This window comes from Sorex fumeus, unplaced genomic scaffold, assembly GCF_029834395.1.
Source record: "Sorex fumeus unplaced genomic scaffold, SorFum_2.1 ptg000002l, whole genome shotgun sequence".
Taxonomy (NCBI): Eukaryota; Metazoa; Chordata; class Mammalia; order Eulipotyphla; family Soricidae; genus Sorex; species Sorex fumeus.
Window position 1 is genome coordinate 40456520 of NW_026606059.1, and position 10521 is coordinate 40467040.

Below are 10521 nucleotides of genomic sequence, written 5' to 3' on the forward strand. Positions count from 1 at the left end.
CTTAATTGGGAATTTAACAATTAAGACTGTAATCATCAGTGGCCTGTCAAGTTTTAATACACTAAGTGTATTAAAAAACCTGGAAAATAGAATTATCCTAAGTATGGGAAATGTTTTATTTTAGAGACAACTATCAATTAAATCTAAAATACTTCAGTGAATAAAGAAGATAAAACAAAATCTAATTGCATTTTTTCTCAGAACGGTGGTTCTCCGCTTTGACATTTTGGGGGAAATGGGGGGAGTCAGTTTGTTACTCTGCCTTTGCATCATACTCAGCAATTTAAAGCCTATTTCTAGCTCTGTGCTTGGGAATTGTTTCTAGTGGTGCCTGGGAAAACATATGCAGTACCGGGCAAGCACTGAACCTGTTGAGCTATTTTTCTGGCCTATTCCCCTTCACTTTTTTTTTTTTCTAAAAAAAGCAGGAGTTAGTTAGGCAGCAAGGTGAATCTTATTTTCCTGGCTTGCTCTCCCTGGTTCTGCAGACCTTGCTCAATGTCAGTTGAGATGGTTTCAGAAGAACCACAACCGACACTGGCAGAACCCACACACTGAGTCATTCACTGGCAAAGAGCTGATCTGGGAAAAGTCAGAGATGCTGGTGGGAAAGACAGAGCTCTGATTCCTGGACAAGGCACAAATCGTCTGCTGCGAAGGACCAGATTAAGGAAACTTCAAAATGGGGCAGAAAATGCGTTTGCGGAACACGAGCACACATTTTGCTCAAGATCATATAACAGACACCCCAGAAAGTATTACAAGTAATTTTGTTCCAACTTCTCAAGTATCCAGCATTCACAATGTTAGAGAACAGAGAAGGTTTTAGGGGAGGGTGCGTAGGGTTATTTGTTTTGTTTAGTTTGGGGGGCTATGCCAGGCTGTGTTCAAGGTCTACTTCTAGCTCTGCACTTAGTGATCAATCCTGGTGTTTTCTGGGGCCCAGGCTCCAATGTGGGTCGGTTGCAAGGCAAGTGATATACTAACTCTTAGAACTGAGAAGGTTTTTTAAAAAAAATAACTTTCTAGGAGAAACTGCCAGTTACCTCAGTCTGATTAAAATAACAAGAAACTCAAAACAAAGGGAACATTGTACATAATTTCTCAAAATTCAATCCCATGTAGATTTCTTTAGAGATGATTTGCACAGACACTTGCAGAAGGTCTTAGATTCTAGGCTGCAAAAACTCAAAAAATAGACCCCAAACACACTTCTTTCCAGGTCTTAATTTTCTTGTAAAGTTTCTTCTAACAAGAAACACTTTTGGTCGAGAGTCTTGGGTGGTGGGGGCAGGGCTGTTACTGAAAGTGGTAAAGTGTTAGACATAAAACCCTATCAGTAACAGTACTGTAATCCACAGTGTCAAAAGTTATAAGAAGTGCCTGTCATATAGGCAGCTTGGTGGGTGGGAAGGAAATGAGGAATACTGGCGGAGAGAAAGGACTGGTGGTAGAACACTCTGTGGTGCCTGGAACCCAATCGTGAATAAGTTTGTAATTCATGATCACTTAAAAAACATTTAAAACCCAAGAGTCCGCATTTAAATAGGTCCCACCTTGTACTCTAAAAGCATTATCATCTTAAACGTCTGTATGGAGGAATAGTGTGAAATGTTATTGGAAATAACAGCATGTAAGTCTTCATAGAAAGAACAAGTTATAATCAACTTAAATGCAATACTAGGCTGCAATAGTGGAAAATATTTGTAGGATAAGACAAAAGCTATTATGACTTTCACAACATTCCTTAGAGAATTTTCTAAATGCTTCTTTCTTCTGGAAAAAATAAAATTTTATAAACAACACTTGGAACTTGTGCACCATACCCAATGCTATTTGAGAATTTGATGTGACAATATTTACTCATGATCAACCACTGTTGCATTTAGTAAGTCCCCAAATCAATTCTTCTTTAATCTGTCCAATGAAAGATCCATGGGCCGGAGTGATAGCACAGCGGGTAGGGCATTTGCCCTACATGTGGCCAACCAGGGTTCGAGTCCCAGCATCCCATATGGTTCCCTGAGCATCACCAGGAGTAATTGCTGAGTACAGAGCAAGAAGTAATGCCTGTGCATCGCCTTATGTGACACCTCCGCCCCCCCCAAAAAAAAGAATGATCCAGCTCAATGAGAATACTAACCAAAGTCAAGTTCTTTGTGTCTGTGAACAAGATGTCTTTTCTAGAGGGTTGGTCTGGAGAAGGAAAGGAGGGTCCTCGTTTTTTCTAATGTCAAAGTTGTATCAGAGCTACATCATGTAGCTTTACTTTACCTTTACTAGCCCCACGGCTTGTTATTATTCTTACTTGTCACGATGGGAAGCGGAGAGAAGTAATGTCCATTCTCAGGGTTGATAAGCACTAGAACTGAAGTCTATACAACTCCCCCAATGCACCCAGTTCTTTTTTTAACAAAGGTTTCAAATCCAACTGCGGTCAGCAGCCAATTAGGTGAGCATTAACATCACACAGCTGTGTGCTTGAGATGGAGTGTTGAGAATGATGGTGACTCTGATTTTCTGGGAAATTGTCCCTGTTTTTAACTCTGAGAGTTTTGCATCCCAGGAACCCCCTTGCAGTGTTCAGTCAAGCAGAGTGGAAAATGTACACCCAGTTGGAAGGTATTTCCCAGCCAACTTTTATGTTCAGAAGCATTCAGAATTTTGGGTGTGTGAGTCAGTGAATTCCTCCCAGCCAACAGGATCAGAACTTGTTACAAATGAAATAAGAAGATAAGGTAGTGTGGTGATAAGAGTGATGGATTTCGGAATATCACACTAAGGGGTGCTTGCTGGCTTTTACTTTAATTGCTCTGGTATCCCACAGATTGCAGAGAACCACCTGGTACAGGCTGGTTCTCACTTGTCAGCCTAAGTTAGATTCTCAGCTTCCTGGGAAACAAAAACATCTGTCTAACAATGTCCCAGGCAATAGGCATTACTATCACAATAAGAAATTACAAGGCATGGCCTATATTACACAGGCAATGGCAAGTTCTACGTAGATGTTGAAAAGGAAGCTCAAGAAAGGCTGCCGATCAAATCAAAGTACATCATCCCCCTAAATACATACACGCCATCATGTTGAGACTGCTCATGAAGGTTGCTATCTACTGCTCAAGTGATTTTGGACATGAGTTAACTGTAGAGTCGTCTCTTATGTCCCAAATCATTCCTCAGCTCCTCTTTAGATGTTCTAGAGTTCTCAGAACTATAAAAGGGAGAAACTGTCTATACCTTTTTCCGAGTCAATGTGAGGCTACAAACCATTCTTAGTGTCCACGGGCCTGGACACTGAGCGTAGAAATAGCCACTTACTGTGTGCCCTGTAGTCCTATAGATGCAGCTAGGCAGCCATGTCTGAGGCGCTCAGCTTAGCATCCGCAGGGCACTGGAACTATCCATATAGTATTCCCTTAGCTCTTTCTCAGGACGATGGGTTGATCTCTCTGAAATTTCCAGGCTTCATCATGTGGCTGCCAGAAAGAAGTCAAAGCATTGCCTGTGAAGTGGCAAAATCCCCCCATGGAAAGACATAGACCTCTTTCTCATTTTTTTCCCTTTTTGGGTCATACCTGATGATATACAATGGTTACTCCTGGCTCTGCACTCAGGAATCACTCCTGGCGGTGTTTGGGGAACACTATGGGATGCTAGGAATCGAACCCGGGTTGTCCACATGCAAAGCAAATGTCATACCCGCTGTGCTATCGCTCCAGCCCCAACACAGACCTCTTTCATGGTTAAAGAGGTAAGAGCTTGTGCCTGGACAGACAGATTCTGTGCTGTCAGTGCAGTTTTCCTTAGAAAGCCATTTCTCCCAGAAAGTCCCTCCCACCCCACCATCCCCCTCCAAAGCTCTTACTGCTGACTCTACACCCATGGGTCTCCTTAAAAACACCATATTGGTGATGGAAAACGTGCAGCGGTGGAGGGATGGGTGTTCAATTATTGTATGACTGAAGCTCAAACATGAAAGCTTTGTAACTGCATCTCATGGTGATTCAATAATAAACAAACAAACAAACAAACAAACAAAAACCATCACATTCCCCCAACCACTTATAACTTTCTTCTCACTGGAGGATAAGACTGTTGTTAAATACTGTGCTCAAATCCTTGCACCTCTAAATAGTTGACAGATTACTAATAAATATAAAGCAGTATTTAATGAGAGACATTTGTACAAAGCTTATCATGGAAATTCTTTGGAGCAGCAAATCCCTGTGACTGGGGTTACTAGCATTGCTGCTGGCGACCTCAAAGGCAGAGATTTTCCCCCCACCTTTTAGCCAGACAGCAAAATATCTGAAACCTCAGCCTCTTTGTCTTAATGTAACCATGACACAGGTTTTCAAAGAGAATCAATACCTTCTCAGAATGGATCAAAGCAGAGTAATATACTTACTGAAAGAGGAAAGAGTATTTTATGGACAGTAGACTGAAGTCACAGGGAATTCTTTTTCTGAGAGTACATTCTGTATCATGAAGTATCTAAAAATAGAGGAAAAAGAAACATTGTTCTGGCTTTTTTTTTATTTGACAAAAATAGGCAAGCTATGAATAGTAACAGAAACTATTTTAAATTCACTGATAATTTAAAAAAAACAGATAAAAGTGTCAAGGCGAAATATATCGGTTTTTACATACTTCATTGAAAAGCTAAGTGTTGACTCATTTTGACTTTTTTTTAGGAGACACTGAACCACTGATCACAGTTTAAAGAGAAAGAAGAATATAAACATCAGATTGTGAGAAGGCACATAAATAAAGGTCTGTACTTCCTCTCCTTTCTAGAACATCAGCTCAGCACAGCTGAGTTTGGGTCTGCCCAAGGTGGGGCAGGTTGGCAAAGGGCCTCTGTCCCCATCTGGAGCTTAATCCCCACTTCAAAACAGGAAACAGAGGCCCACTCAGGGTGGGGGCTGGGCACAAAGCACTTAGCTGGCTGGGGCTGAACTCCTGACTTCCCCTCAAGCTCCCTTCGCCTGCATTTTGAGACTCCTGTGCCAGCAGTCAATCATTCCTTCTTTCTTTCATTCATTCCAGTATTGACCAAATGCTTTCTCTGAACCAAATTCTCTTCTAGGTAGTGGGGACTAAGGCAGAAATGTCTGACTTTAGGGTTTATAATCCAGAGAGGAATGACTGAAAAAAAAGAAACCAAAGAATACAACAGTCACAGTATTTCAGAATGTTCCACTGAGAAAGTGACAATAGTTGAGCAAAAGCCTGCACATAGAGAGGGAGCAAGTCAAGAGCACATGCCAGGAACATGGGGCAGGACAAGCACATGCTAGGAACATGGGGGAGGATGAGCACATGCTAGGAACATGGGAAAGGACGAGTGCAGAGGTTCTGAAGAAGGAGATCCGGAGAGCATAGAAGGGGCAAGAGTCCACAGTGATAAATTAGCCAACCAACAGAGAGCTGAAGAAAGGCAAAATGCAGAATATGTCTGCTTTTAAAAATAGGCAAGACAATTAGGAAACTGAGGAAGAACAATCAGAGACAGGAGGAAATAGAAAGGAAGCTACTTCCTGGAGACCAGGAGACTCAGCAATGCTGGCTTTGGCAATCAGCTTGTAAGAGAAACGTTCAATTCAGCAAGGCAGAATGAATGGGGTAAGAATAATGGGCTTGGGAAAAAGTAAGAGTAGAAGCCCAAAGTAAACATTGCAGGAGTTGGAGAGTCTGCAGTATCTGTACTCCAGCGTGCATTTTACTGGTGTTAAGATCTAAAGCAAACACGTGATCCTTACAAGTTTCATTCGAACTTGGCGGGATTCAAAATATATCCATATTCAATCATAATTCTTTTACCCCAGTAAGACTAACTGCAAGGTTAAAAATAACGCAAGCCCTAACAACAGCTTGGTATAATAAACTCAGATAAGGACTTAATAGCCCCCATGATGAGCTACAACAATTTTCACAAATTTTCTTCTATAGAAATCATTTTTGATCATTCTGTTAGCCATTTTCTGGTAACAAACAATCTAAAATAAAATACTGTGGGTCTGTTATGGGGGCAGGCTTGAGGGGTGGTTGGGAAAATGGAGACAGTGATGGAGAGAGAGAAGGTGACAGTGGTGGTGGAATTGGTGTTAGAATATTGAATGCTTGTAACAAATCAAGAACAACTTTGTAAACCTGGTATTTAAATAAAGTGGTAAAAATAAAAATAATAAAAATAAAGACAACATCAGCAACATCAACAAAACAATGCAAGCCTTAATTTGACAAGTTTCCCTTAATAATCATGTACAAAGTACATGATTCTCAAGAGTCAACAAGCACTAAACAGCAAAAGAGAATTTTTGGTAATGTAAACAGTTTCTAAAGTAATCACTAAATTACTTATGAATCCAACGGTAATGTAAGTGCAAAGAGCTACCCTTAAGGTATATTTTTAAATAACTAGATGCATTATTTTTTCAAAATCCATTTAATAAAAAAACCCTTAAAATTAAAATAGTTTAAGGCAATAAGTGTTGTATTGTAAGAAGAGAGAATGGAAGGAAGAATAGTTTAAATTTATTCATGATCACAAATAAGATGACAATATAAATTATGGCACATATCAGTGTGCCACACGAATCCCCACCTGACAATATAAGTAGTGAATGTGGTGCTAGATATGTGTATGGGCTGGAGAGATAGCACAGCAGGTAGGGCGTTTGCCTTGCTCGCGGTCAACCCGGGTTCGATTCCCAGCACCCCATATGGTCTCCAGAGCACTGCCAGGAGTGATTCCTGAGTGCAGAGCCAGAAGTAACCTCTATGCATCGCTCGGCATGACCCAAAAAGAAAAAAAAAAGAAAAAGATATGTGTAAAAATGATTCTGGATTAATATTACTCTCTCTCATGAGAAGCCTTCCCTATTTACCTCAGCACCTTCATAAGATCTGTGTCTTCTTTCTCAAAACTCAGCACAGAACCTACTGCATGATAGATGACAATGATATGGAATGGAATCGTGAAGGAAAACAAGTACACTGAGAGGAGAGGCCAAGTGCTTCTTCAGAAAATTTCTCAGTCCAGGAAAACTTTGGTGGGTCAAACCTGAAATATTTATCAATTATTAATGACAGATCTCCTTTAGTTCTCTTGATATCACAGATAGCAAGTGAGTGGCCACAAAGCTATCTATAGTTTATTATCCTGAACTCGAACCAAAGATTTCTCATTTTGGGACTGGAGCGATAGCACAGTGGGCAGGGTGTTTGCCGTGCACGAGGCTGGCTCTGGGGTTCGATTCCCAGCATTCCATATGGCCCCCGAGCACTGCCAGGACTAATTCCTGAGTGCAGAGCCAGGAGTAATCCCTGTGCATTGCCGGTGTGACCTCCAAAAAAGCAAACCAAAACAAACAAAAGATTTCTCATTTTTTCTCCTATTTTTGCTGTTGTTGTCAGAATGGTTGCCTTATGGCATGTCAAAATTCTACATGTTGTCTTTACATTTCAAAACCAATGATTACTTTTTTTTTCTTTTGCTAAGATTGAAAGTCACTAGAATGAAAAGTAAAGAGTATCACTTGTATCGGATAATGACTTAATATTGAGATAAGGTAAATTAAAGGTATTGTCTGAGTGTGGAGTTCATGCTAATATACCTTTTATTGATTGGTCAGAAATGTTATAGTCCCATCAATAAAGAGTTATACAATTATAAAGAGTACGGAGTACAGTATTTTAAAGTGCTCAAGAAACGTATCTTTGTTTTTCTACATCAGAAGTATACAAAAATTCCTATCAGCATAGTAAAATATGCTTAAATATTCATCTGAAGTTAAAAATGCAGTTTTATCACCTCATAAAAACTTCCATTTTATATGGAACTAGTGAGAAAATGTCCCTTTCATATATGTCAAAGGGGTTTTGTGTCATTGTTCCTTATATAGAAGACAAATCCATTTATGTTTACATTTTAAAATAAGTCCTTTCTAAACACACAGTGTTTAAGACACAACCTTTGAAAACAACCATCTGCTAGAACCACAGTTGCTATAACTCACAGTCTAACCTGTGCAAATTGTGTTTGACAATAGTTTACTTTGAAGACAGCCCTGCTTCTTAGAAACTGCCTAAAACTTAGATAATTTAGAAAGCGTTTCAGGAGATTAAGGGAAGGAGAGGGAGAGACAATTATGGAATTGTCTGGATCTGTTCTTTGCAAAGGATCCTCTGACTTGACTCACTTATCTGTTGAAAAGCTTACTCTCCATGTCCCTGGCAGAAAGAGGCAGGCCAGCCAGGCAAGAAATGAAAGCATGAAACAGAGGTGCAGGGTGGAAATCTGAAGAAGAGCGAAACTCTGCCCTCACTCACCTAGCTGCCCACAATGCCAAGCAACTTTCTGCCTTGAATGAGGCTTAGTTCAAAAAAAGAGCCCAGATAGGAAGGAAGGGCTATAAGTAGAGACCCCATCTTTGATTCATTTCACCACAGGTGGCACCTGCAAACTGAAACACTGCAGGCTTCTGGAAGTCTCAGAGACACTGTATCCTGAGGAAAGCTATGGAAGTATCTTATTGGAGACAACACTCTATTATTGCATACCATACATGACAGATTTTCACAATATTATTTTTTTCTTTAAACTTGTTACTTCAGTGAATATCATTTGGGCACTTTATTATGCATCGAGATGGAAGAGGGAGACACTTGGGAGAGGGGTGAAGCCCAGTATTCTGAAGTGACCCACTACCGAAGGCTATACTGTGTGAGTTCCTTTAACAAGTATGCAGACTTAACTTTAAAGAGTTCTTCTTTAGCAAAATACTTGAGAAACTACATCTAGCATTCCAGGAGCAGGGGATTAGTCCCTGACAGCTTCCAGATAGCACTACCAGGGCTCTCCCCTGATCCCAGACGCATGGTGGCAGTCAGCCAGCCCTGTGACTGGTGACTCAGTACACAAGTTTCTGCGGTGTCCGTGGGGTGATACGGTAAAAGCTTCAATCTTTAAGTTTGAAGACTTGCTGGTCACAGGGGGCTTTTCTATCTGGCGGAAAGTCCATCCAGTAGCAAAAAGTCCCATTGCATGTGTTTATTTGTTTGTTTTTTGTAAAGCTCCATTTTGGTCATTTAAATATTCTTTCGTTTTTAATAACCCATTGTCCCGAATTTAAGATTGTTTATTGTTTGATTTGAAAGCTCCTTCAGGCAAGTGACAAAAGACATGTTTAAATGCTGTCAAACATTAGTCCAAGTGGGAAGAACCCCACCTTTCCGAGATCTCCTTTCAACTCCGCCAGCTCTGTCCTTGATAAACAAAGCACGGGAGGCAAAAATGTTCTCTTTGGCATGGCTGAATACACACCTATACATATTTTGGGCAGAATGAGCGATGGCAACATCCTCTAAATTCAAAAGGCTCAGTGAAAACTACAAAAGGTGAGACAAAGAAAGCCATTCAAAATGAAGGCTGCACACGTCTTTGAAGAAACAATAGCATGTTACTTCTGCTAAGACTGCGTCGACAGGAGCCTCCGTGCACTGTCCTAGTTAAAGTGGGTTTTCACCAAACTCTCCTCAATTGCTTATTATTCAGGAGTCTGGGCTCAATGCAAACAAAGTCAACCGGGCACTGAATAGCACCTCGAAAGACACCCAAATTGACACAACATCAGGCTTTCCAAAACAGAAGAGAACCAATAAGAATCACTCGCCAGCACATGCACTCTGGAATTCAGGTAAAAATAACACTCCTGCATAAAGCGGGATTGTTGTTTACCAGCTCAGCCTTCTCCGGGAGAATATATTTCAGTCCGGAATGCTGGAGAGTAAGCATGCTATTAACTAAAGCAAGATCAAGTGAAATAGATGACCTGATGAACAAGCTTCATTTCATGCATGGCTGCGCCTTTCCTGCGAGATAAAGACTCAAAGTAATTACCATGAACTGAAACTTCGTCCCTGATCGCCTCTTGCAGCTAGCAGTGGATGACTGCCGTGCTCTACAACAAAGACGAACGCCTGCTTCTGTGCTTTCTTCCTTCTTAACATTACCAGCTAAGCACCTCCATCGTGGCAAGAACACTGGAGAGTATCTCTGTATCTATGTCTCCAATGCAGCATAAAGAGTACTGTGGAAACCTATCAAACCGGCGAGCAGCAATGCTAGCAACCAATGAGGAGAGGCGCATGCAGAATCCAGCACATGCTCTCTGAGGCGCAGGCTGTCACCAGCATTTAGCAGGCTACTAATCTAATTATAGCGAGAGTTTGCTAGCACAGAGCTATTGGAGCAAAGCACACGGGCAAATTCAATTTTAATAACTTAAACCCCATAGACAAAAATCTTGATTTCCTGTCATTTGGAGGATTAATGCATCACCTTATAAACTGCGAGTGATTTCTAAAGTGTGTTCTTGTTATTCCTCCAAACTAGAAAAACAGAATGGTTAAACGGATGTACAATACAACCAGCTTACTTAAACCTAAGAGATTCTAGCACTAAGGAATACATAATAAAATCAATACCACACACATATTAATGATAGTACTATAAAA

General features: G+C 40.7%; 1 long non-coding RNA gene and 1 other non-coding gene across 2 annotated transcripts in view; both read right to left on the reverse strand.

The window, feature by feature from the left end:
• LOC130022485 (uncharacterized) overlaps positions 1–10089 on the reverse strand; it is a 73131-nt gene extending 63042 nt beyond the window's left edge. Inside the window, exons 1-2 of the long non-coding RNA XR_008792271.1 lie at positions 9905–10089; positions 4409–4494 (exon numbers count right to left, since the gene is read on the reverse strand). This is a non-coding gene — a long non-coding RNA (uncharacterized LOC130022485). The remainder of the gene's footprint in view (positions 1–4408; positions 4495–9904) is intronic.
• On the reverse strand, positions 3250–3393 carry LOC130023232 (small nucleolar RNA SNORA43). The gene has a single exon (XR_008792427.1). It is a non-coding gene; the product is annotated as a small nucleolar RNA SNORA43 (small nucleolar RNA).
• Positions 10090–10521: the final 432 nt, after the last annotated feature.